Raw genomic sequence first — 26,535 nt, forward strand, 5'->3', positions numbered from 1 at the left:
TTGTTTTTATGCAAAGCAGCCAGCATTTGATATTAATGGCACCCAAATTCAACACCTACCTCCACCCATCATTACCACCCACACCACAGACAACATGTCCCCGCCCCTGTTACCGCAACCGCCATAGAGCAGACCAGGGGCTTTAGCCCCCCCAAAAAAATGTTGGGGCTATTACCAGGGACTTTTGTCCGTTTAGAAATGGGAGGGAGTGATCAGAAGTGAGAAGGGTGGATAATGTTGCATGTTTTATCAAATAATGACAATGGCTTTAAAACCCAAGGGTGATTTGTGAGGCTCACATAAATCTGCATGATGCTATTGTGTCTTTGCATGCAGGATGTGGAGAATAAAACTAAAGCCATACTTGTATTGCTCAATATATTTCTATGACAATGCCCCCCTCCCCTCCTTCTATCTCACCCCTTGCACACCCCTCTATACACCCTCCCCTAACTAAGCCCTCCCTCCCAACCTCCACACCTTCATGCCGCCTCTTGTTGCACGTGGTAGACATGTTCATATGCTTCTCTTGCCACTTGGGGTAAAGCATCAGGTTTTGTGCCACCGACTTTGACTATGCATTTCAAGCTGCCTCCCTGCCACTGGGGTAAGGCATCATGTTTTGTGCCACAGATTATGACTATGCATTTCAAGCTGCCTCCCTGCAACTAGGGTAAGGCATCATGTTTTGTACCACCGATTTTGACCATGCATTCCTACCTGCCTCCCTGCAACCTGGGGTAAGCCTTCATGCTGTATGCTCCAACCTGTCATTCTTGCACTTATGTAACTAAGCTAAGTGAGGGCAGTTGTGTGCTATACAAATTCAAATAAATAAATAAATATAGTATATAGTTAGTTCACTATAAAAGGCTAGTTTAATATGTAATGTGTTTTGCTTCCAAGGCATTGCTATAAATAAAGTATTATTTAAGCACATGAAATGAAAAGCAAACCCTTAATAGAAATCTATATCAACAAGGACTAGGAAGATGTGCTCAGTTGCTTAAATTGTCTGCATCCCAGTTTCACCATTTAACCAAAGTGTGTGAGCCTGGGCAAATCATTTAATCACACTCTGTCTTATCTGCAGCTCTGTAAGTGATTCTGATTCACTTCAAAGTGTGTTAATATATCATGCTATTATAATAAAGAAACAAATAATGCCTATAGATTTGCTCCATATATAATAAAAGTACAATTTAGGTATTTTGCACCACAAAGTTATTTTGCCACTTGGTCACTTGAACTCACTTGCATGGTGCGTCCAAGTATCAAAGACTGATTGTGGTTCCTGTAATGTCCTTTTCTATAAAGTTACTCCTTGGTGCAATCCATATGCAAATTAGGAGGTTTTCATTTATTTTGTGCCAGAGGGTCTGGACAGAGCTCTAATAGATGATTTCCTGCATCGGTTATGATCCTGCAGTTTAACGTTTTTGTTGTGTTAAAATGCCATCTGCCACTAATGGTTAAACAAAAGTAGATTGGGGTAGAGGTGGGCTGTTTGGGGGTGTGAATGAGATGTATGGAATTGCCTATTTTCCTCACAAACCTCATTTGTGAGAAAAAGAAGCACTGTAGCAGGACTTTTTTTCGTGACTCACCCTCCTTTCCTCCCCCACTCTGGCAATGCTGGATACTTCCCTGCACCCGGGGCTGTGACTGAACTGAAGGAGGGCAATGGGCAGGCATGAAGGCGCTCGCGCTGAATGCAAAGCAGAATGATGCGCTGCAAGTCCTCTTAGCCTCCCTCACCCCTCAAACACTTGGTCACTGTACACCTAGTTGGTTGGCATCTATGCAGTATGTATCCTTACAGTAGTAGTAACGATAGATATTGCATAGATGCCTACTTTATTCAGTCAGGGGTGGACAGGGAACTAAAAGACTGGAAATAATTACTGGGGAGTCGGGGACCAAAAGAGTCCCTGGAAATAATTTTCAAAGTGGCCCCATATGGCACATTTTCAGCAAATCCAATGCTTTTACTTTGAGCAAATTTGGAAATACCACTCAAAAGAGGCCCATGGTGCAGAGGCCCACCGGGAAAACTCCAGAGCTCCCTATATGCCAGTCCACCCTGCATTCAGTCAACCCTCGACCCATGCATTCACTGACACTGACTCAGACACACTTGCACACGCACACTATACACTCTGCTAACAACACACACACACACAAACACACACACGGAAACTCAGTGTTTACATAGGCATATCAAATACAACACACATAACATACAAACACGCACGCACCAGTATTCATAACACGCAGGCATATACACATAAGTACATTAAGACAACATGATGGGCTCGCTCGCTGCTGGCGCTGCAGTGCTTACCTTAGAAGAATAGTCTTCTTCGGTCTGTGGGCACAGGCACAGCAGCAGCCACAGCCCTGGACACGGAGCTCCACGCATATGAGCTGCAGCTGCCAGGCAGTCAGTGCACAGGCAGAGGTGGTATGGACACGGGAAACCCATTCTCCTTAAACAAAACAAAAAAGTTTGCTTTGTATATGGTGGTTGGCCCGGGGCTGACCTTTGCAGGACCAAAGTGATTGCATAGCAACCAGCGCAGAGCGCGCCAGGCGTGCTCTCCAACAAAATTAAAACAAATAAACAAAGTGAGCAGCACTATTCTCCTCCTCCCTCGCAAAGCAACGTGGAGCAGAGGGAGGAGAGGTGCTAACAAAAAAAAAATGTGTGTTCCGTCTAAAAATGTGTGCTCAGAGCAATGCGGGCATTTGTTATTTGTGGGTGGGCCTTGCCCGCTCAGGCCCTACCCTGTCTACGCCTCTGCCAGGAAGCTCTTGCAGCTTCCTGGTTCCTGTTTGTGAGCAGCATGGAGGAGCTGAGGGACCCTGGAAGGCTGAACCAAAGCTGCAAGAAAAAGGTAAGAAGGATTTTTTTTTGTAATATGATGTGTGTTTTGCATGTGTGAAGTGCGTGTCAGATGTATGTATGTGAATGGTGGGTGAATGAGAAGTGATTTGATGTGATGTGTATTTTTGAATATTCTGGGTACGGGCCTGTGCCTATGTAGAGAATGCAATGAGTGGATGTAAGAGAAGGTGTGAGTGACTGGTGGGTGAATGAGAAGTGATGTGATGTCTGTTTTTGAATATTCTGAGTGGGCTGGTGTGAGCCTTTATAGAGAATGTAATGAATGCATGTAAGAGAAGGTGTGAGTGACTGGTGGGTGGGTGAATGAGAAGTGATGTGATGTGTGTTTTTGAATGTTCTGGGTGGGTGGGTGTGTGTCTGTGTAGAGAGTGCAATGAGTGGATGGGTGTGTGCCTGTGTAGACAATACAATGGGTGGAGGTATGAAAAGGTATATGACTGAGTGACTGGCGGGTGAATGAGTATGAATGTGATAGTATGTTTTTGAATGTTCTGGGTGGGTGTGTGCGTGCCTGTGTAGCGAATGAAATGGGTGCATGTAAGAGAAGTTGCGAATGAGTGACTGGTGGGTGAATGAGCATACATGTGGTAGTCTGTGTTTGAATGGTCTGGGTGGGCTTTGGTGTGTGCCTGTGTGGTGAATCCAGTGTGAGTGAATGCCAGAGTAGATGTATGGGTGAGTGTCCAGTGGATGAAAGGGGATGCATGTGTGTGTAAGGCCCTGGGAGACTGGGGATCAATGGAGCATTTCTTCCACATCCTTTATTGACTTTGCATGTTTTACTTGTATTTTTATGCAACAACAAGTTCATGTGTGCCCTTTGCTGAGTAGACTGGCATTTTGGTGCAGTCTAGCCATTGCCTAATGTTGCATGACATGTATTACTCGGCACCTTTAAAAAAGCAAGCATGATAAGCAGTGTGACCTTGCTAGACTTATGTTTTGGTGTAGCGGCCTGTATATATTTCACTGTAGCATGACTTATTAGCATGACTTATTAACTGAGCACCTATGATGAATCAAGCAAGATAAATGTTCTCATGGGTCTAGACTGGCTTACATTGGAACCAGTTTGGACAGGTTTTCATATTGTGACATGTCACTTTTAATGGTCAAAGTATGTACTTACATAGGAGTACTGGCATATATTGGCCGAGCCAGTTTTATGCCCAGTGCCTGTAATGCTACTGTAGGAAAAAAGTCTTAAATCAAACATATGTATGGTTTTATATGGGAATACTTGCATGTGTTGGTGGAGCGAGCATCGAAATGTATGGGCACGGCCAGCATAAAAATTATTTTTTTTATACTGGAATATATTGCAGGGATCGGCATTGGGAAATGCCCTGTGCACTTTTGGTGACTTGCATCTATTGTACTTTTTTCATGATTTACCCTACGCCCTTCAAGACCAATTGTTGGCCTTTTACCCACATTGTTGGCCTTTTACCCACATTTTCACAGAAAGTGTGCTGTGAAATGTACCATTTTAACCCATTATTCAAAACATTTACTCTGGGGAGGGAGAAGAATCCCTCTGGTCGACATTTTCGTTAGTTTGGTCTCCCTCACTATGCTCAGTCGCAGTCACATACTTGTGGCAAATATTTACACCCTCCAAAAAAACAACTCACCAGCAACGACTGGTTGTTGATATATTTGTGGACCAGGCACCGCCCCCTTCTATCTATGTTACGTTAAAGATTTAAGCTTTGATTGAAAAACATTTACTTCTTTCACTTGCAGTAGTGCATGCCCTTGTGGCGGCATAATCATGGACATTGCGCACATGTGGTGATCCAGACCGTCCCGGGCCAGGGTGTGGCGTGCCCTGTGCTTTGTTCACGAGTTGACGGGGGCCCCACAGCATGGCTCACAGGTGAGCTGCCAAATTTTGTGCTTCGCCATTGGGCACCACTGGGTTCTGACAAAGGGGTAGTGTGCAGTGCAAGCCTTGAAGTGTGCCAGTGAGTCCCGTGGTGAGAAGCAACTTGTGGCTGTTTTCAATTTTAAATAACTGAGTGGTGCTTTGTATTTATGTGTGCAGCAATGAAATTACCTTAATTCTTTAAGTCCTATGCCACCTAGTATTACGCTTAGATAATAAAAACAATGGGGGGTCTTGGGTATATTGAAAGAACCTTTCATAGGTATTATACTCCAGCAAAGATAACAATATCAGGTGTGCTGCCCTCTGTGCACGAAGAAAAGTCTAATAGCTTTCTTCTATCATAGTGGTAGGTGACTAATAGATACATTCATAACCAGGGAATTTTGTTGATACTAAATCCTGGTCAATGATTTCATTTTTAGGCCTTGCTCGTGCAGCATTTTTCTCCTGGTTAAACAGCAGTGCACGCCTCCTGTCTAATTTAAAGGATAGTTCCGGGACTTTTTTTTTATTGTCCCTACGGTTCGGCCATGTGTTTTTAAGCATAACTCGGTAGATCGTAGAAAACTTTCCTATGGACCTTACCCGACTTTTCGTCCATTAACGCACTCGAAATCAGCCGCCATTTTCTGATAATCCTATCATTTCCCCCCATCGCCCTGGCTCACTTGCTTTTGCGGCACTAAATCAAATCCCCCGCCCCTGAAACAGACTTTATCAAAACATTCATATTCCCCGCCTCTATCCGTGACGTGACTGTGCTGCGTAGGCAAACGCGCCCAGGTGTCTTCTACGCGACTCCACACAGAACCCGGAAACCAACACAGATCAGCTCACAACACAGCGCGCCACAATTCGCAATATGAAACTGTACTTTTAAATCAAACCGCAAGATTGTAAATTTGGTAAAGTACATTTATTTGACATCAAATGTTTAGAGAATATTCAGCGATTTGCATTTTTATTTGCTCAGGTTCCAAAAAGTTCGTTTTGAGGCACGCGATGTTCCTTTGCTGTACACAGTGTCTTAGATCATCTCACAATACAGCGCCACAATTCGGAATATGAAACTGTGTTTTAAAAGCAAACTGCAAGATTGTACATTTGGCAAAGTACATTTATTGGACATCAAATGTTTAGAGAATATTCAGCGATTTTCATTTTTCTTTGCTCTCGATCCAAAATAGTTCGTCTTGAGGCAAGCGATGTTCGTGTGCAGTACACAGGGTGTTGGTTTACGATAACATAAGCTCTTCGGTCGCACTGATAATCGCATGGCTGTTCCAACAACGAGGCACTAGGCCACCACAACGGTCTGTATGTTGCATCTAGCCGTTAGTACCGCGTAAGGGCATACTTGTACTTGGCGATCGTCCCATAAAATGGTCAGGGTGGTAACGTTGTTCACGCGGAGAAGCAACTGGCGGTTATAAAAGCCATCCGCCGGTGTCTGGTACTCGTGACACAGACAATAATGGGTGAAGTACCTGTTTGAAAAACATAAAAAATGAAATTAGTCTCACCATCAGATCTTTATTAAAATTATTCATTTTATATATTCGGTCGGTAAATTATTTCATAGCTAGGACAGTGCAACTGGGTTTTAAACGTCAAGGGGGGGCTGTAGGATACTGAGACAGTCCCCCAGTGCAGGGGTTGACAGGGAGTGCAGGTGGAGAGTGGAAGGGCCCAGGACCGAGATCGCAGACAGTGGACCAGTTGTAGCAGGGGAGAGGGAGAGAGAAAGCAGAAGCAAAGAGGAAGGTTTTGAGGTGCTTCCGTAAAAGGAGACGGTTCTCCCCAAGATAGTGCGCGGTACAAAACAATATGCCACATAGAACGAACAAGTCCAACTTAACCCGTCTTTAAAGCTACTGTATAGTAATTAAATTGCGGTATAAACTCATCTAAAGAGTTACTTACATTATATTTGCATTTTCCATTGTGTCTGTGCGTAGGGCAGTCCCGAAATACCACTCCTTCTATGCAGACGTTATTTCTTCTAATGAACGAACATGAAATGGCTTTCGTTTCTGAAATTATATTCATTATCGTTTCTTACGTGGTCCCGGCCTGTCAAGGTCAAATAACAATAGAACCTTATACTGAGTCGTGGGCCATTCTGGCACCCTAGAAAAAATCAAAGCAGCTGACCTTCACTTTGAACGAGCACACATTCCTAGTTAGCTACATTCAGTGTAAGGCCGTCTCACAGGACTTGAAATTTACACTCCATCTTTGCATTTTGTCTGCGTGCTTTGCAGCCCCACAGAACCATAAATACGTAGACATTCTATATTTTTTGAAAAATGATTTATATTACTGTTTGGTTTAATTTAATGCGCAAATGAACAAGGGTGGAGAGACACATTGCATGTACACTGAGCAATCACTTTTATTTACACAATACATAGCTACACATATTCAATGGGCCTGCGACATGAGGAGACTCGAGAGAACAGACAATCAAATTACAACCATTTAAACCGTGATGTGTATTTCTCAATGAGTTCTTCTTTAGGTGGACATGGAACAGAGGCAATGTTGGGTGGCAATGCAGTTGTCCCCTGCACAGGTTCGTTCACAACTCCATTTATGTGCCTATCTAGGACGTCAACAATAAGTTTCTCAATAAACTCATATTGCATATCCTCAAACACTGGTTTGATCACCCATTGTTTACTTCTTTTAGTGAAGGCCTTATTGTAGCGAAGCGTCCCTAAAGTTCCGGTCGTCCTACTTTGTTGACGGCCAACATTATGGTTATGTGCCAAGACCGCTAAAAGAGTCCGATTTATCATGCCCTCCATGCCAAAATGCAATCGTTTTGGCCTGTACTTTAGGCACATATTGTGGAACACCTCCAAATCTCCTGTGTGGCAGAATTCCGTGAGTCCCCTCAAAGCTTTTGTTATAGTTTTATCAAATACAATCTTTTCAATGGCTTTGTGAGTGGGTGATGAAGGAATCAACCACTTCTTCTTCCGTGCCTCCTCTGTGGACAAATGGCCATGTTCACAATTGTGGAAATGTTGGTTCGTGTTCCATCGGTGAACGTTCGTACAGTGTGGCATTACTGACCGCCATTTTTCCAGTAGAATTTCCAACGACCCTCCACATGTTTTTGAGCTCCACCAAAGATGGTTGCTGATTGACTTGGACCACTGTGAAATACCTTGCAATTCTTTTTTTTTACCTGCAGCCGACAATTTTTTATTGATTGATTTTGCAAGATGCCAAACGTCAAATTGGTGATTTATATTTTTGTACTGTTCTCTCATTGTCTTGGCAATTGAAACGTGTCTGTCCGTGGCTATCAGGTCGATCACCATTCCCCGCGATTGTAGTTCTTGCAATGATGCTACAAAGCCAACTTTCTCCATGGCCACTGAGGATGTACTTTGTGACACCTGCACGACCACCGAACTCACAATTTTCTTACTTTCCATGTCCTGAAAGTGGTAGGTGCAGTACTTGGCTGAAAATCCTGGGCTGTCGCACTGTCCATCACCGGCTAGCCTGAACCGTTTGCCCGCGAATGTACTATCAATAGACATTTTTTCCATTCTCCAAGCTTCGCTAATGGCTGGAAATAGATAATCGGTTTGGTATTTGTAGAACTGAGTTTTCGCAATGAAATGGATTCCCACAAACTGAAAGAAAGACTCTAATTTTTTAAAACTTGAACCACTAAAAAGTGCAGCCGCTGCACAAAGTAGATTGCCTGCTGGCAGTTGTCCCAGCATAGGTTGTGCAGACCATGAGAAAGGATGATATTTTGTACAGGTGGCATGTATTTTAAGGTTAGTGCCTCGAATTGCACGAGTCACATTAATGAATGGCTCCCCACATACTTCCCCACCAACCGAATGCCCACATTTCATCCGAATAATAATATCAATCAAACAACTATCGAATACAATGAATTTGGCCTCTTTCCTTATACTGTCACTCTGCATCCCAGCTGGTTCGGCCTGTAACGTTGAGGACATGTCACTCACATGAAAGGTAGAATCTCTGATATCGTCTTCCGCTATGTTCAGTGATATTGATGGTGTTTCATTGTCGTCCACTTCATTCTCTTCCATTGCAACATCTGTTCCTTCTCCGGAGATGGGTGAATAAAACAATTTCTTCAACTTTCTCGCGGTCTTAGTTTTTGCGGGTGTGGATTCTGTGAATTGATCTCCGACTGCATCCGAACTACCAGGAGGACATTCACTATCAATGGCTGGTGGTGGTATAGCTCCGTTGTCAATCACTTCATATTCTTCCCATTGGCACGATGCATCTCCAGTCTCAAGTCCCTGCCAAAAGGTTTGACAAGCAACATCTCTCGTTCGCTTCACTGTCTGTGTAGATCTAGTTCGTACACCCACTCGCAACTAGAGGACAGATTGGAAAAGGGATGTTCAGTTTAAACACAACTTACAGTATTGAACTATTAACAGTGAAAAACAACATAATATAGTGAACAGGACACTAACCTTCTTTTGCTTTCTTTTCTTTGAAACTTTCTTGCCTCGAACTTCAACATCAGGACGCTGTTGCTCCGACTCGTGTGTGCATGTCTCCACTTCCTCTTGCGCTGCAACGACTATATTTTCATGATAAGCACATCCATCACGCACTGACGCTCCATCGACTCCCTGAAACATAGAACTTTCATTAGTATGTATAATAATATCGAAAACACAAAATGTACTTGGGGACCAATACCCACGTACATCTCAATAGCAAAACACGAATGAACGCTTTGTGTAGAACATTCAAACGACAATTATTCACGCATTGTTGATCTAGTTAGATGGAACTGTCAAGATCCATACCTCGGGCTCCTCATAGACTTCCATTGATGATATTATTGAAGATGATGCTTCAGTGACTCCCTGAAACACAGTAATTGCATTAGTATGGTTTTCTATTTTGATAAAAAGAACAGAAACTTTGTGCAGGCGTGAACGGCTCATCTAAATAGACCTGCACAAATGATCAGTTGTCTAAAATAAATAATGGATATGTAAAAATGATTCGATTTGCTCGATCGTTGGAAGTGTCACCACCCAGAGATCTGCATCAACTACTAGGGGTGATGTTCTTGTAGAAGAAGCTCCGTCATCTCCCTGAAACATAGTACTTGCGTTAATAAAGAAGGAAGTATAGCGGATGTAATCACGTCATATGATTTCGCTTGATTGAACTGTCAGTATCCATACCTCGAAATGCATAAGAACATCAAGGGACGATGTAACTGCGGTGCACACTTCTGCAAGCTGTTGCGCCGACCCGTAACTGCACGCTCCCCCTTCTTCTTGGACTAATGCTCCATCGACTCCCTGAAACATAGGACTTTCATTAGTAATGAACACAATATTGAAAAAAGAAGACACATAGGAGGGCGACGACAGAAGGACACATCAATGGCTAAAAACGAAAGAAACATTGTGTGTAACAATCACGCTACAAGAATGCAAGATCTGATGATCTCCATCGATGGAACTGTCCTGAAACGTACCTCGAGCATCTGAGTGACATCAACGGTAGTCGTCAATACGTTGGACTCCTCAGCATCTCCCTGAAAGACAGTACTTGAATTATTTTGGATAACAATAATTATAACTGAAAACAAAGACTAGAGGACGAGTACAAGGGTGTACCATTAGGTAAAATAATTACACGATAAATTAAAACTATTGATTTACATGCCTAAAACAAGTCAGTGGCAGAATAGCCAAGTAAGATTACCCGATAGGCGCTTGAAGTGGCTGATGACTGCAATAACGACACGGATGGAGAATCTTCCGCCTTCATATTGAGTGGATACATAAATGGGGAAATTATTGTTAGCTAATGCTACACACTACCGCAAGGCCGAGAGATAAATACGTAAACTTGACTCACCAGTGGAGGGATGTGGACGAATAGAGTGGGAATAGCGGTTGAGAGCAATTTTCGCCTCGCTCGCGGTGTGTTCTTCTTTATTAGCAATGATGTGGAGTACATGTCAGAGGTAAAGTGCCTGCTGCAGATGCGGTATCGATCACCCCTCTTGTCCGCAAAGACTTCTAGGACTCTACTTTCAAGCTCAGAGGGTGGATATCCGCAATATCGGACCCATTCTCTTATCTGATCTATTGTCTTAGGGAAAACATGCATTATAGTACCTTCAGATTTATTATGGGTCTTCGAAGGGCAACCGCCAATGGAACAGGCAGGCATTGTGGAAAGTTCTGAAAAGTAAAGATCAACAATTCTCTATGAATATCAATGTGTTACAAAATTAAATGACATATAAAAGGTTCAATGCAAGGTATGTTTTGGTTCTTGGAACTATACACGTTATTCACATGCGGATAAGTATTTGAATAACTTTAAAAAAATAGAAAAATTATTTGACTAAACTCAGAACATGTGACTAGTTCCTTGCATGTACTGTCTTGAACGAAAAGAAATTGGACGCAAAATGAGTATGGTACATGGCCTTACCTTGACGAGCAAACAGTTAGATGCAGGGATCAGAGTAGTTTCTTGTCGTAGAACAGGGAGCAGTTCACAGGTTGCAAACTGACGAGTTTCCTCGAAGTGGTCACGGAAGTTCACAGAGACGAAGAGCAGATAACCAGCACCTTCACGGGTTGACTAGCAAAGCGCAAAGAAGTTCTCATTAGAAATATGAAGTGGGTTATAAAGAATTCGAAACAGGGGTGTGTTTGTGAATGAATGACGTGTATATGCCGTGGCATTATGCGGTTTGCAGGGGGCCGTCCAGCGTGAGGGGGGATGCTTGGCAGGAGACACGGGGTCTGGAGGTATACATGGGAACAACAACCCATGCTCTATAGACCACTTTGAAGTGTACATGGTCTTTGGCACCTCTTGGCCTTTATCGCTCCCTGACAGCTCCACTTGGCAGCACAAGTACCCCGGTGCGAACTGCCTTTGATAGGGCGGGGGGTGGATTGGGGCGGTGGTCGTGCAGACAAGACACAGGAAGACTCGTGAATGGAGAAACACTTATGTGGATTGCAGGGGGCCGTCCAGCGTGAGGGGGGATGCTTGGCAGGAGACACGGGGTCTGGCGGTAGACATGGGAACAACAACCCATGCTCTATAGACCACTTTGAAGTGTACATGGTCTTTGGCACCTCTTGGCCTTTATCGCTCCCTGACAGCTCCACTTGGCAGCACAAGTACCCCGGTGCGAACTGCCTTTGATAGGGCGGGGGGTGGATTGGGGCGGTGGTCGTGCAGACAAGACTCGTTTGCCGCAGGGCCTCACCAAGGAGAGGCCATCTAACTGCATGTAAGAGGCAGGCTGCAGGATCTAGTACATGGAAGGCAGGGGGGTGAGTTTATAAATACCTCACCCTCCCAGGAGAATATATGGGTGCAGTTCACCCTGGAGACCCTGGATGCCTAGGCAGTTAGTCAGCAGCAGGCTGGCCTGTGGTGGCAAGGCGGCACGGGCCAGAGGGGGTCATCTCTGTACCCGGTGCCCAAAAGGATTATTTATTATGATCAACCATATTGATTATTTACCTATAACCATGTTTTGTATCAATAAAATCCAACGGCCTTCCTTTTATTGCCAACGCTTGAACAAAGTGGTGTGGTAAGTATTTTTGGGGTCGGAGGCAAGGCCGGGAGGCTTGATGCCAACCCGCAAAATAACATATGTATGTCTGCTGCATATGGGTTCAACGGTTATGTGGATTGAAGGTGGGCGGCCAGCGTGAGGGAGGATGCTGGCCGGAGACATGTGGTGTGACAAGACAAGGCACAGGAAGACTATTCAATGGAGACACACTAGATTCATTTAAAAAATCAAAACAACCATTGTTAAAATATATGTTGGGTTTTATTTTAGATCTTAATTTCAATTGAACATAAATAATAAACATTACACATTGTAAAGTTGCGGTTGCAGCACATCCAGGGAAAATCCGCGGTATTGTCCACTGTCGCTGGGGAAATGTTGTCTAATGGCAAGTACCGCACAGGCAGGTATTACTCTCCGAACGCGGTGTCCGAGCCTCCCGTGAAGCCACCAAGTGAAGCAACGATAGGCCACCAGCCTGTACCACCTGTGAAAATGAAAGATGCAAACTGTATTAAAATGACAACTTTCTTATCACTGTCGATTCAGGTAAAAAATGTCATTCTGCTTTGAAAAAAATTCTATCTAGAAAATGCACAACATGGAACCAATTTACATGCATTCGAATGATGAGACGACCATGAAATAGTAGTGGCATCACTGACATCACAACCAGAGTATACTTACTCGTTACTCGGATTACGCGGACGAACAGTGCCGCAAAGTTCGTGCATAAGCACCATCATCATCCTCAACACGGTCCGTGAGAGGCAGGCTTCCCTGAACTCTGGCAGCTCGGTGATGCATTGCGGACTTGGCTCGCCTTCCGAAATGTAGGCCAGGCATCCCGAGTTTTCTCGGCAGCAGCAGTTCTCCTCCTCAGTTGGCATTAGCTCGCACCGATTGCACGTGCACCAGGTGGAGACGCCGTCCATGCGACATGGTCCAGGCTCTTCATCCGTTGACTGGTCCTCCCAACTGCCGTCCGAATCCCCATCGTTTTCGCGTGCTTGCCTTTCCAGTAGTTCTTCCTCGGTGTACTCGGGCTCGTACATATACGGCATTATTGTAGCCATTGTGTGGTAAAGAAAGTAAAATAATTTACAGAGATGGTACAGGTGTTCACAAGGCCGAGAAGCGGCGAAGGTAGCTGACCAGAGCACAGAAACGAGTCACAGAATACTCAAAGTAACACAGAGAGAGTAATGGAATCGAAAATCTGCTGCTGTGTGTTGTGAAACGGTGTGTTTATACTTATTGAGGAAAGAGGCGTCCTGCCATTTCCATGGCGACACGTCATTAGCTGAGGCGCAGCGATTGTTGACACGAAACGTGCTTTGGCGTTGGGAAATGGGCGGTACGCGTCTGCTGATGTCAGGCTCAGGGGCGGGGGATTTGATTTAGTGCCGCAAAAGCAGGTGAGCCAGGGCGATGGGGGGAAATGATAGGATTATCAGAAAATGGCGGCTGATTTCGAGTGCGTTAATGGACAAAAAGTCGGGTAAGGTCCATAGGAAAGTTTTCTACGATCTACCGAGTTATGCTTAAAAACACATGGCCGAACCGTAGGGACAATAAAAAAAAAGTCCCGGAACTATCCTTTAACACCGCAACGCCACAGATAACACGTGCTTCTGTATCCATTGATCTATAGATGTTTTATACACTAGCTGTAGCCTGCGTTACAGATTTTGGTCACCCCATTACAAATACTGCATTATGTATGTTTTACATATAGACCCCACATTGAATCTGGAAAATGGCATTCCCCAAATGTGTAATCGTGAACAAATCATGCCTCCCTTTGTGCCTCGGTTCTTATATCTGGCTGAAATGAAAGCACCTGAAAACACAGGTGCTAGATGCATCTAAAAAATCGGAACATCATTTGCCATCACTTCCTGTGATGTCACTTGGGGGTGGGGTCACATTACTTCACTTCTTGTGAAGTCATCAGGGGTCAAGGGTTGTGTGGTGTCACTTCCGCTACAACTGGCATTTTTGTTAAATGACGTCCCTGGAGGCATTGTGCACATCAATGAGGTTGAAGGATTGACAGGTTGTGATGTGAATGGAACTTTAATGGTGAGTTGGCTTGACTGGATTCAATGGCATGAGGCAGTTCAGCAGCGGAATCAGCTCAGAACTAAGAGAATCTGTGAAACAGTGACTCAATGTGAAATCTGACTAGCTGGACTGTGCTTGAAGGGTCTTGTAGCTGCTTGAAGATGTGTAGAGAGCCATCAGAGTAACTATTTATCCTGCTCTTTCTTTCCAGCCAGGTAGGTTGCCCGGAACACTTGCAGGTTTGCTGCTTCAGCGCACTGAGTTCTTGTTACTAGTGTCCCAGAAGAAGGCAGGCTTTCCCAACACCTTTAAATATTCCCATAAAGTGCTACGGTGAAGGTCTGAACCTTCCTTGGAGTTCCTTATATTTACCCCTAAGGGCTGTGTATTTTGTGCAGGCTTTACCCCAACAGGGTTCCAGTAAATCTACTTTACAGATGAATCTTCAGGATGGTTTTTCAAGGCAATTCAAAGACGATGAAATGAATTGGGTGTGGTCAACCTCACCCCCTTATAAAATCAAGTGTCAGGTTTCCACAGTGGATTGGATAGGTCCATTCTAAGCCTTCTGTTGGGGACCATCCTTGCTGATTTAACAAGGGTTTTGCCTTCTGATGCCATTTCCCAGAGTATCTTGTCTACCTGAATTTAGGAAATGCCACAGGAATATGTCTAGGCATTTCTGAGAGGGCAGTACCATTCTCCTGGGCAATGATCCTCTTCTAAGCTACACTTATCTTCCCTTCAAAGAAGCAGTTTTCCATTTAACCACATGGGGGTATATCTTGTTTCTCTGGGAAGGTTTCAGTCTTCCCAGCATTGAACAATGGGTCCTCCATGGCTGGGGCCAACATTTGTTGTGGATGTAACCCTACACCCCAGACAGAAATATTTAAAAACTCAGGACAGTTTCAGGAGTCAAAGGAAACCAATTAATAATAAAATGACATCAGATCACTGTTGACATTTATAACAGTACCTCTTCATTTTAGCTCACTATAAAATAGACTGGGAATACACACTTATATATCATTTGCATTGTTGGTGCCCGCTGTTAAATGCATTCCATTGCTGTTGGAATTAAAGCAGTTCCAGTAGGCTGTTGAATGTATGTTATTCTGTAGTAGCCTTGTTGCCAAATCACATTGCGCTGATGGGGTGTCAGTGGATCAGCAAAAGTTCACATATGTGTGCTACAATTATTTTTAACATGGTGCATTGGAAAGTGAGTACTGTTTAGCAGAGGTCATTTCCTGGGGGAGAAATCAGGGAAAATGCCAAGGGTAGCGGAAGTGACATCAGAATGCCACGTCCCCAAAAGTGACGTCACAGGAAGTGATGCCATTTGAGCCTTCCCCCATGTGACATCAAAGAATGTGATGTCATTTGCCCACACTCCCACGTGACATCACAGGAAGTAACATCACAAAGCATTATCCCTTAGTACACTAAGACAAATATGGTTACGATATCACTGTATTTTATACAAGAATGGATCATCATATGTAGCATAGTGTCAGGTATCAGGTAATAAAATTGCGGTCGAAATGTTGCAGTAAAAAGAATTGTGGCAAAAATGCTGTGGTTTGACCTGGTAAAGGTATGCCCCATTATACCATTTAAGGGAAGCAGGGACTGTGGGGGTGTCCCCCACTCCTCTTAAATGGTATAATGGGTCCAGGGGTTGCAAGGATGTCCCCCGCATCCTTTACATGGATTGCAGCGCAAAAACCACAGCATTTTTGCAGCGATATTTTGTAATCACAGAAATGTTTGCTGCAATTTTATCACATGGAACCGTGTGTCAAGGCCCAGGTTGCCATGGGAAGTGTATGAACCCAAATCCCCTCTTTATGTGGATCCACTCTGTTATTTCAACAGGACGACAGAGCGAAATCACATTCTGGGGGCACAGGGACGGATAGGTGGCCATAGGGATAGGGGAAAGCCAGGATAAAAGGGGAGAGGGAGAATATTTCACCAGAGAACATGTATTCTTCTAGTCGATAGCATCCACAGTCTTCAATGATTTTGGTACTTAACCCATTTTCTTCTGATTCGACAAGTTACATTCAGTGTTGTGTTGTACTGTTTGCAGTAGTTTCATGGACTTCCTTACTCCTGCGCAAAACAGCCAAACGTCTCTGATGTTCATCTTCTTTAGAACCTAGAGCTAAGTTTAAAATGGGTTTGATTAGTGCATTGACAAACACTGCTGCTTGATCATCTTCCTGTATCTCTTCAAAGTGATTGCATAACTCGAGAGGAAAAACATTTTTTACAACCATGACAAATCTACCAACCACTACAACATTCCCACGAAGAGATTCGGCATGAATTTCATCAGCATTCTGAAACTAAAGTTATGAAGATGTCTTAACACCAGGTGAGCGTGCTAATAATTGGCCTGTTGCTTGTAGGCCATGTGAGAGGGTTTTCAAACCTAAAGAAAACATTGGGACACATATCGTGGACAAAGGAGGAGAGAGTCTGCCCTCTGCCTAACCGGAGCCTGAACAAGTTTTCTGTGCCCAATGTGGGGTTCCCGGTCTGGCATAAGTCTAAGGATGCCCCACTGCCCACTGGGCATGTCCCTTGTGCATGCTAGTTCTGCGTTTTTCATTTCCTGGAGCACTATTTTGCTCAAAGTAAAGGTTCATGCATCGCAGAACCCCTGTCTGTGCTATAAAATAATCAGACAAATCCCTAGGCAGCCTGTGCCACTTATATGCCATGCTCTGATCCTAAACACTGGATAAGAAGGTGATTGGCCTCAACAGGTAGCTCTATTGCACTCAACAGTAGAGCACTTCTTTCCTCTCAATCCTGGGCAGCAGAGGTGAGAAAACACTCTTTCAACTAACATATCATGGAAGATAACAGGCGTTAGAGTGGAGGCAATACATTTTGAATCCCCTCAGCCTTAAAAACGTACTCATGTTGTTATTGAGCCTTAAGTTGTCATGGGACAAGATGGTGGTGAAGAGCGGTAGTTTGGCCAAGGTGGCAGAGTCTGTTAAAGGGGCATAATCGGGTAAAGGTGAAGAGTCTGGCAAAGAGGGAGTACAGTTGGGGTGGGGCACATGCATTTAGATGGGATTAGGGCAGCAGAACACCTAAATGCGGCACGGCCTATTGAGACTTGTGTTGGGGTGGGGTGCAGTCAAGTTAATAGATTTATAGTATAACTTGTTCGCGCCACCTGCAGTTTGTTTTTCGCTTCATGCAGTTACCAATGGAGAACAGGATACCCTCTTTCTTTGTTTGTACTGCTCAGGACAAGCCCTAACCTCTCCTGGATACTGACAGCACGTTTAAGTTTGTTACACAGTTATGTGATCACGACAGAGAGAGCATCCATCAGAGATTGACATCCTCATGTAGTGGTCTATGCTTCTCAGAGAAGAACCTTATTCGATAGCCTTAAATAACCCCACACATTCCTTAACTATGTGTGCAATTCTCGTATTCCGATACCCTATGCACCGTTTGAGAAGTGAATTAAACTTTGAAGAGAAGAGGTTGAAAAACCGCTGTCGACCGCCTGGGTGGAAGGGTCGTATTGGGCGACAGGAAAGCAGCTGGACTCCATGCACCCATGCACTGAAGAACGCAGAGCACAGAAATGTCACGTGCAAGGTCACCACGCAGACACGGCAGTAATCTCCACACCGCATGAGTAACCCATTACAGTTGCAAGCGCAGACGGTTAAAGCCTCCCACTACTGGCAAGTGCACGCACCCACTACCCGTGTGTGCCCAACCCTCCCCATCCGGTGAACGGCAAGTAATGTGGATGTGCCCGTTTTTAAAAAAGAAAGCTGTAAGGTGGCGACAGGCCTGATAAGGGCATTCCGGCAGCGCCAGGTCGTGGCTCTCGACCATTATCCCCCACACTCTCTCTAGGAATCCAGTGCTCTCACTGACCTTGGAGGTGTCTCTGTTGGAGGGAGCCATATCTGCGGCTGGTTTGGGCTGTAAACTCGCAACGCTGATCAGCACGATAGAGAACCAGCAGTGACGTGCTGCTGCTGTACGAGGCAAGCCGCAAAATGGAGGAACCCACACGCGGCACTGTGCTTTGGCCATGCCCCCTCAGAGGTTGCAAGAGATTGGCAGAGGTCACCAGCCAATCGGCATAGGTCGCTCCTGCAACCTCTGGCGACCCCTAAATGGCGACCCTGGGAGAAATACATCTCATTTTGCCTAGCAAAAACTGAAAACACTCTGGCTAGTACACCTTCACAGATGGCATTCTGTCACACGCCCCATGCCAAACATTTTCCAGCAAAATTCTCAAAATCAACTCATAATCAAGGAAAACACACCTACTGAGGTTGTCTGCATTGAAGTGTTAAGGCCCAAGCATGATGTATGATGTACTTCCATATTTATTCACTGTAGAGATATGGACAAACAAAAAGGTTTTAGAGGTTACCCTTGTGTAGCCATTAATCCCCTAAGAGGCATGTGAGTAGTGTGCAGAATATAATTTCGCAATGCACAATCTAAAAAGCTAGGACTAGTACACCCTTGCACATGGCATTCTGTCATGGTCCTCCACTTCACGACTCGACTGGATTCTCTTGTCTTGACGTGGTGAATGGGGAAGTTGGTTTGCATTAGTAGCTCAGCGATATTTCAATATTGACTTGGTCATCTAAAAGTAGCTTGAATCGAGAAATTCTGCATTTTGGAACCAGCACGGACAAAGGCAGCACCTTTGGGCTTGCTGCGCTGTGGGTGGCTTCACCAGGCCCCTTTAAGGAGAATGATGATTCCCCTGCATTTCACTGTATTAGACAATATTTGAAAGGTGTTTTCCAGTGCCAGCTACAGTCCTGGTCAGCCTTTCTGTGTAGCAGAAATCTTTAATCTTCAGTGGAAGGCAAGCCATTCTCCAAGCAATGACTTCTCTTGTTGACCCAGTGGTTAGAGAGGAAGCTGCCAGCTCTCTTGGAAATCTTGTCATCCCTCTTTTGAAGGGACTTTGAGCAGCTGAAGCTGCAACACACATCTTGGTATGAGCAGCCTTCATTTTGTAAATGGGGGTTTTCACACGATATATAGTCAAATCCTTAGAGAGAATTGGTACTTTTTTCAAGCATCCTGTTAAATGCCAACCTATTCTCTGTTACGGATCTTCCCTCTTCCGCTGTGTCGGACCTTGATTTGCAGAAAGTCAGGCGGTTTAAGAAGGACGTGATGTACAGTAATACCCAACATGGCCAAAATCGTCTTCTTTTATCTCTATTGCCTCTTGGATTCCCAGAACCTCCCCTCCCTCCATGCTCTCCTGCATACCCCTTTTCATTCAGTTTCTTCCTGAACTCTCTGAAGTTCTCCACTTTATTCAAATCTGGGGAAAGAACATTCAAAAAGAAGGTGCAGGATTGCTAAAGGATCACACCCTAATTCAGGATTATTGGCATCCAGGGGCATTAGTAGAGCTGATAACGCTGTATGCAATATAGGGTCTGAGTTTACCCTGGATAAAGGTTTCCAGTTAAAATCTAGGAGCCCAGTGCAGGAGCAATAGTGTCTCTGAAACATAAGTTCGAAATTTCACTTGCAGCTATAGATTGTCTTCTTTCATATATTTAAGTGACATGTTTAAGCGATAATGGAACTTGGTAAGGGCTCTAGCCTATGGTAATAGACTGCTGCCATTATGTAATGTCCAGAGCGAAGTGAAGGCATTCGTGACAAGTGGCAAGCAATCTACACATGGTAAAGCCCACTCCTGAGGCCAATATCACGATAAGCAGTCATGAAGGCGCCCAAAACTTCCAGGTCAACCAAAAAAAAGGATAACGAAATGGAGGGCCTGGATGTGTGTTAGCCAGGCATAGGGTGCAGTGTTGTCTGGGTAGGGTAGGGCAAAAGTGGAACTTGGAGAGAAGGAAGAACGAGGTGTTGGGCCAGGTGAGGTGGCCATAGCAAAAGCAGTACCCATTTGAATAATGGTCAAGGGGACAGAGAGGAATCGGGGTCTGGGACGAAAACAAGCCTGGTTTGAAAGAGAAATGGCAGCCACTTGGAACATGGGCTTGTTCTTGAAGATTAAGCCTGTGTCCCTCACCTCCTGAACGGATGCTCAAAATTCTAAGACTGATAATCAGCACTATTGCATTTAGCTCAAGGTCTAACCATTTAACTAAGCTTCTTTTGCATACAGGTAAAACCATGCTCTTACATACTCTCTCAAATGTTTGTGCCACAATATTAAAATTGTCTTAATGGCATTAAAATGATAAGACATGTGTACATTAGCCATGTACTGCCTTGCCTTATGTGTATTAGGCAGCAAGACAAGCAGATTTTCAGACTTTTATCCAACATTCAAAGAGATATAATTTTCCTGCTTCAACAAAAGGACAACCGCCTAATGACTTTGGCCCCAATTCATCAGATGATTGCAAACCTAGTAGACACACTAAACTTCAGACCAACGCCTGAGAACAATTTAGGTAACGCATATGTACCCCTCTTTCTTCTTTGCAGACAAGCGTCTTTCGCCTTCCTAGGCTGATTCTGCTTTGAATATGCATTGAATCTGTCCTACATTTTTTTCAGATTAAGTTTCTGTAAATTTAACTTATTGTATTCCAGCATATTAGTAGTTCACGAAACAGCGGATTACAAAAAATATTAATCACAAACAAAGATTCGAAAAAATGCCTCAAGAAAACGCATTAGAGATACGCTGGTAAAGGAAGTAATTTGGGTGCACAATACAGCATTTGCCAGCAATAACTTATATTAATTGACCACAACCACAGTAAATAATCCCTAGTGAAAATTGGGTTATTCATGAGGTTGATGGTCAATTAACAACTGCTATTTCAAATAAATGTAGGCAATCATGCCAATGGGAGCTGGAGCCTGGCTTGCTCGCCACTCATGCCGGTGTAACATAGCTGTGCTGTATTGTATATCATACCAGTGGTTCATGGGGTCTCAGTTTCTCCCATGTATTGTCTTTCCCCTGGCTCTCAGCTTTTCCCTGTGTTATAAATAGATAAATACATATGAATCATGTGATGCAAGTTCCTATTGGCATCCAACAAATATGCTGAAATATTTAACATCAGAAAGAAGATGAGTGCCCCGGATGTGGGCCTTCTTGCTTATGCCCCCTCAATATTCCTGAATAGTTGCAGACCTCAATTACGTTGCAAGTTAAAGTCATGTCTCCTACTTGGCCATCCTCCATCTGAGGCCTTCTCTTGGTTCTCTTTCCTCAAGCGGATTTCCTCCTCGGACACTGTTCCCACTGTAAAGAAAATAAAGCCATCTGTGAAACAAGTCATCCTTTGCTCAGACAGTACTGTAAAAAGCTATGTTGACACTCTCCTGCTCCTTGGCAACCCTTTTTAGCAGTTATTTTCTCTCAGGCATCTTCATAACAGATCGAAAAATGACTCACATAATACCTCTCAAAAAGCCTTCTGATGACCCAGCAGTCATCTCTAATTAACGACCAACTTCTCTCAAGCTATTAATTAATATTCTGGAAAAACTGGCCATCACCCAATGCATAGCCCTCACTGAAAATATTGGCAGGCTAAATGACAACCAATCTTGGTGCCATCCTTTGAGGGTAACAGTCTGCTCTCCAGTTTATGAGAGATTGACTCCTTTAGCCACTTGATAATAAGTCTCTCTGGGTGATTAGCCTCCAAGGTGAATATTCTACCTTCATTTCTATCAATGACTGCACTCTTCATGGCCTTCTGAAAAACACCATTGGAATTACTGTCTCTGTCTTCAAGCGGATCACATTATTTCTTCTGACTAGAGAAGTCCAGGTCAGGTCTGGCCTTTTTTTTCCTCAGTCTTCTATTTCCAACAGCGGGGGAATCAAGACAGCAGTCTCTTCCTCCTCATGCCCCTTTAACACCTGTCTAGCCACTCTTTCTGAACTCATCTCACTTTCGCTAAATCCTTCCCATGCCCATGGCATGCAGTTTGCTTTTAGACCGTTCTGCTATGCACAACCCTTTATTTATGTATTCATTTATTTATTCATATTTGTAGAGCGCGCAGCAGCCCATGGGCACCTTTGTCTTCCAGAGGCTGGGCTATTGTTATAGCTTGTATATGGTTCTTCATAAGCACTTACCTTATCTTCAAATTGTCCGGAAAATGGCATCTAGGTAAGTCATTTGTCTCAGACTTCAGGACATCACTTCTGGTTTGATATACCTTCACTGGCTCCCAGATGAAGCCTGCATTGCCTTCAAATCCCTCTGTGTTGTCCATCAGGCGTATTGTGGGTCAGGCTCAGTGTTTTTACAATGCATGTTGTCCAACTAGTGCCCAGCCAGGCCACTGAGATCTTCTCTCTCAAGTTCCATAAATGTCTTGCATCTCAAGAAAAATAAACTAGGTGGTACAACTATTAAATCCATAGGCGCTAAGCTATGAAGCATTCTCCTACAACCCTCAGAGAAGATGAAATCCACCACCATTTGTGGAAATGTCTAAAAACTCGCCTCTTGAATAAACAATATGACCCTCACAGGGCTTTGCCCTTACTTCTCCTCTCTGACCATCTAGACTATCTACCCTGGGATGCCCTTCCTCTGAAGATAGCCTGTTGGCACTCCCTCTCCTCTACCACTCACATTATGGTCCTCTCTGGACATGGTGTCAGTGCCCAAATCCGTCCGTGGTCATTATTTAACAGGTGGCATGCGATTCACCAACCACAACATAGCCCTTCACACTGACTGCCAACCATGAGCCAAACAAGACGCCAACCACAACATGGTGCTTCCCTCCGACTGCCAACCAGGAACCAAACATGATTTTGCCAATTCCATCATGTCGCTCGCGTTATGAACGCAGATCCATGCATCTGGGGGAGGAGGTCCCCACCGGCTTGCAATCAAAACTGCCGGCTGACTACAACGCTTCGCGGTTCAACTCCTGTTGCCAACAACGTTCCTCTTTCTACTTTCCTATGATCTCTTCCTGCTCGTTGACTCTTGCTTGCCTTCTGCCTCGTTCCAGTTATATTTCTGCCTGTGCTTCTCACTCACTCAGTGTGTTATCCTGAGAGCTATCCTACCCAGTAATCCGTGAGCACCTCCGGCTCGCTCAAATCTGGTTCTTTAGACTGCAAACCATTTCAACCTCTATCTCACCTCTATCTCACACGAAGCACTTCTACCACCAAGGTTTTTTATTCCTACTGGAGTTTTTTTCCTTAGGCTTTTTCCTTTCCTTTGCCAGGTCGGTCTGTGTCCTTCCAGACAGCCCTGGCATCTGGTGAGGAGAGACCTTATTTACATCACAGAAGAACTGTAGACAAAGGGCCTGATCACGACTTTGGCGGTAATGCCCCCGGTATTACCACTGGCAGTATTAGCCCTACCGCTGCCGGCGGTAATAGCGCGAATTTTCAGCGGATTTCCCCCCAGCCAAGAGCTGGGGCGAAATCCGCTGAAGTCCTGATTTGGCGGACCCTTAAATCTGGTGGTAATAGCGCAACCGCCGGATTTAAGGGTTACCGCCAAAGTCGTGATGTGGCCCAAAGACTTGTGTAAGCGAAAGCCTAACACATGGGGCATCGTCACGACTTTGGCGGTAACCCTTAAATCCGGCGGTCACGCTATTACCGCCGGATTTAAGGGTCCGCCAAATCAGGACTTCAGTGGATTTCGCCCCAGCTCTTGGCTGGGGGGAAATCCGCTGAAAATTTGCGCTATTACCGCCAGCGGGAAATCCGCCGGCGTTACCGCCAAAGTCGTGATCAGGCCCATGGGCTGATTGTTCCTCCGATTGCATTTACCTGTCTTCTATAAGGCATCTCTCACATCATGTTATGGTCTGATACCCTATTCTAGTGCTCAGCTAGCTGATTTGTGTTGTTCCTGCACTTTCTCCTGTTTGTGCATGTAGGTTCCTGTCATTGCCCTCCACTTTTCCTGTTCCCCTCTCACCCTGCACTGGCCTGATCATAATGTGACATGTCGGTAAAAAACGGTTTCTTACTCTACCCCCTTTCCCTTATTGTTGTGCCTCAAAGTAACCACGTTCACAAAGGCCACCTTGTAAATGAGTTGTACATGATACATTCGTTTTCTCCTCAGTGGCAAGCGGACATTACTTATCCAACAGTGGCAATCTCCTTTGTGCTTCCGCGTGCAGGAACGCCTTGGGAGTCACACTGAATGTGGGCCACCCTCCTGCTTCATCTCACACATTCTCACTGATGCACAGTGTATTCGGTTGTGCTGGAAACACAGTGTACACCTGGACCTGGCAATCGTGGGCTACAGTGATAACCTCCCCCCACTCACTCAGGTGTGCTCTGTGACTGCAGCCCCACCCCCGCACAAGGCCCACCAGGATAATCAGCAAATATGAAGTTGCCTTTTTTACATTCCCATCAAGGGCATTGCATGGTCTATCAGACATTCGCCAAATTAAGGATATGTGACAGGCCACACTTCTTTTTTGGTAATACAGTACAAATTACCTTACAGCACTATGGTCTTGCAAAAATGTGTGCACATTAGTAAACCAGTACTTTTCACATTCTTTTATAATACGGGCCAGGTGCTGTAGTTAATTAAGTAGAACTTAACACATATACAGCCTTGGAAGATGCATAATAAAATGCAAGTACATATAATGAAATTGATTTTTTCTTTATTCGTTTTATATCTGTATTTACGACATGACCAACAATACCGTAAAATATGTATAATGATCCACACTGATGTTACCATTTTCCTCATTGAATGTGTAACAGCGTAGCACATGCTTAGCTATTAGTACATTAGAAGAACGTGAAGCGAATGTGACAAAAAATAATGTGAAAACCATAACATCGACAATCATTAAACTGTATGCATCGCAGCCTTGCTTTGCTGCTTTGCTGCTTTGCACGGTCGATGCTCTGCCTTGCTCATTCCCATTCGTAATTAGAGGACAGAGCAGATGGCATCTTAGACAATCCCATTACAATTTCTTTTTGATGAGTGGTTGTTGCCTGAAAACAATGGATACATTGAGTATAGCAGGACATTTCCCCCATTAAATGACGGTTAAGGAAGTAGGACATATGTGCATGTTTACTCAGTCCGGGGATTTCGGCAAAGACGGTTCCCTTTGCCTGCACTTTAATGCACGTTAGTGTTTTTATTGCATTCTATACCGGGCAGATTGCTCACTTACACATGTAAAAAAAAACAACGAAAAAAAAAAAAGAAATGGCCCCTCTCTTCCCCGGCACAAAACTCGGAGATTCGGGCGAAACATATAGAACGTTTGCAGCGTAGATTGAATACATTTTAACTTGTGAAGCAAACGTTGAGTTGTAAAAAGTCATAAGTTCTTGCCCCTGCCGCTTATGTGACCCTCGAGTACATTAGTGTGCATCGGTTCCTCCTGAAGAACATGAAGTAGATGTCCCTGCTCATTTCGGTAGGTAAACTCGCCTTTGTTTATTTTGGGCGCATAGTTGGGGCCATTGCACAACATTTCGAGGAACAATTTTTACTGGAGACTTTGTAGAGAGGAAAAACATTTTAGAGACAGAAAACGTCTTCAAGTGTCCTTCTAGGCTGTTTCTTTTTGGTGAGATGCTGCTTTAAAACCGCCATTAGTTTTGGGTCATAGGCCACTGTTAGTTTTGGTGGATAGAAGGTGCTTTTGCACCAGTATTCGTTTTAACTCATAGGTGGCACTTGATGATTGCCATAAGGTTTGGCTTAGATTGTGCTTCATTGCCAGCCTTAGTTTTGGCACATGTATCATGTCATGCTTTGAAACTGTTATGCCAATCCCCACCGTATTACTCTTACAGCACTGGTACCTTGTCCAAGTAAATGGTGCATCGTGCCCTTTCCTGGTTTAAACAGACTACAGTCAATGTGGGGAGAATTAACGAAACCAAAGCAAACATGGGGGGAAGTGGGAATCAGAATTAAGATAGGACTCACAAAGCTAATACATTGGGAAGAAAGGATGGGATTGTGGTAGAGGGAATCTGATCATATAAATTGCATGTAATGCCAGGCTGTAGAACATGCAGAATGCTGATCTAGAAAGAAGGAA

Source organism: Ambystoma mexicanum, chromosome 7q (genome assembly GCF_040938575.1).
Source record: "Ambystoma mexicanum isolate Mex_15411 chromosome 7q, UKY_AmexF1_1, whole genome shotgun sequence".
Taxonomy (NCBI): Eukaryota; Metazoa; Chordata; class Amphibia; order Caudata; family Ambystomatidae; genus Ambystoma; species Ambystoma mexicanum.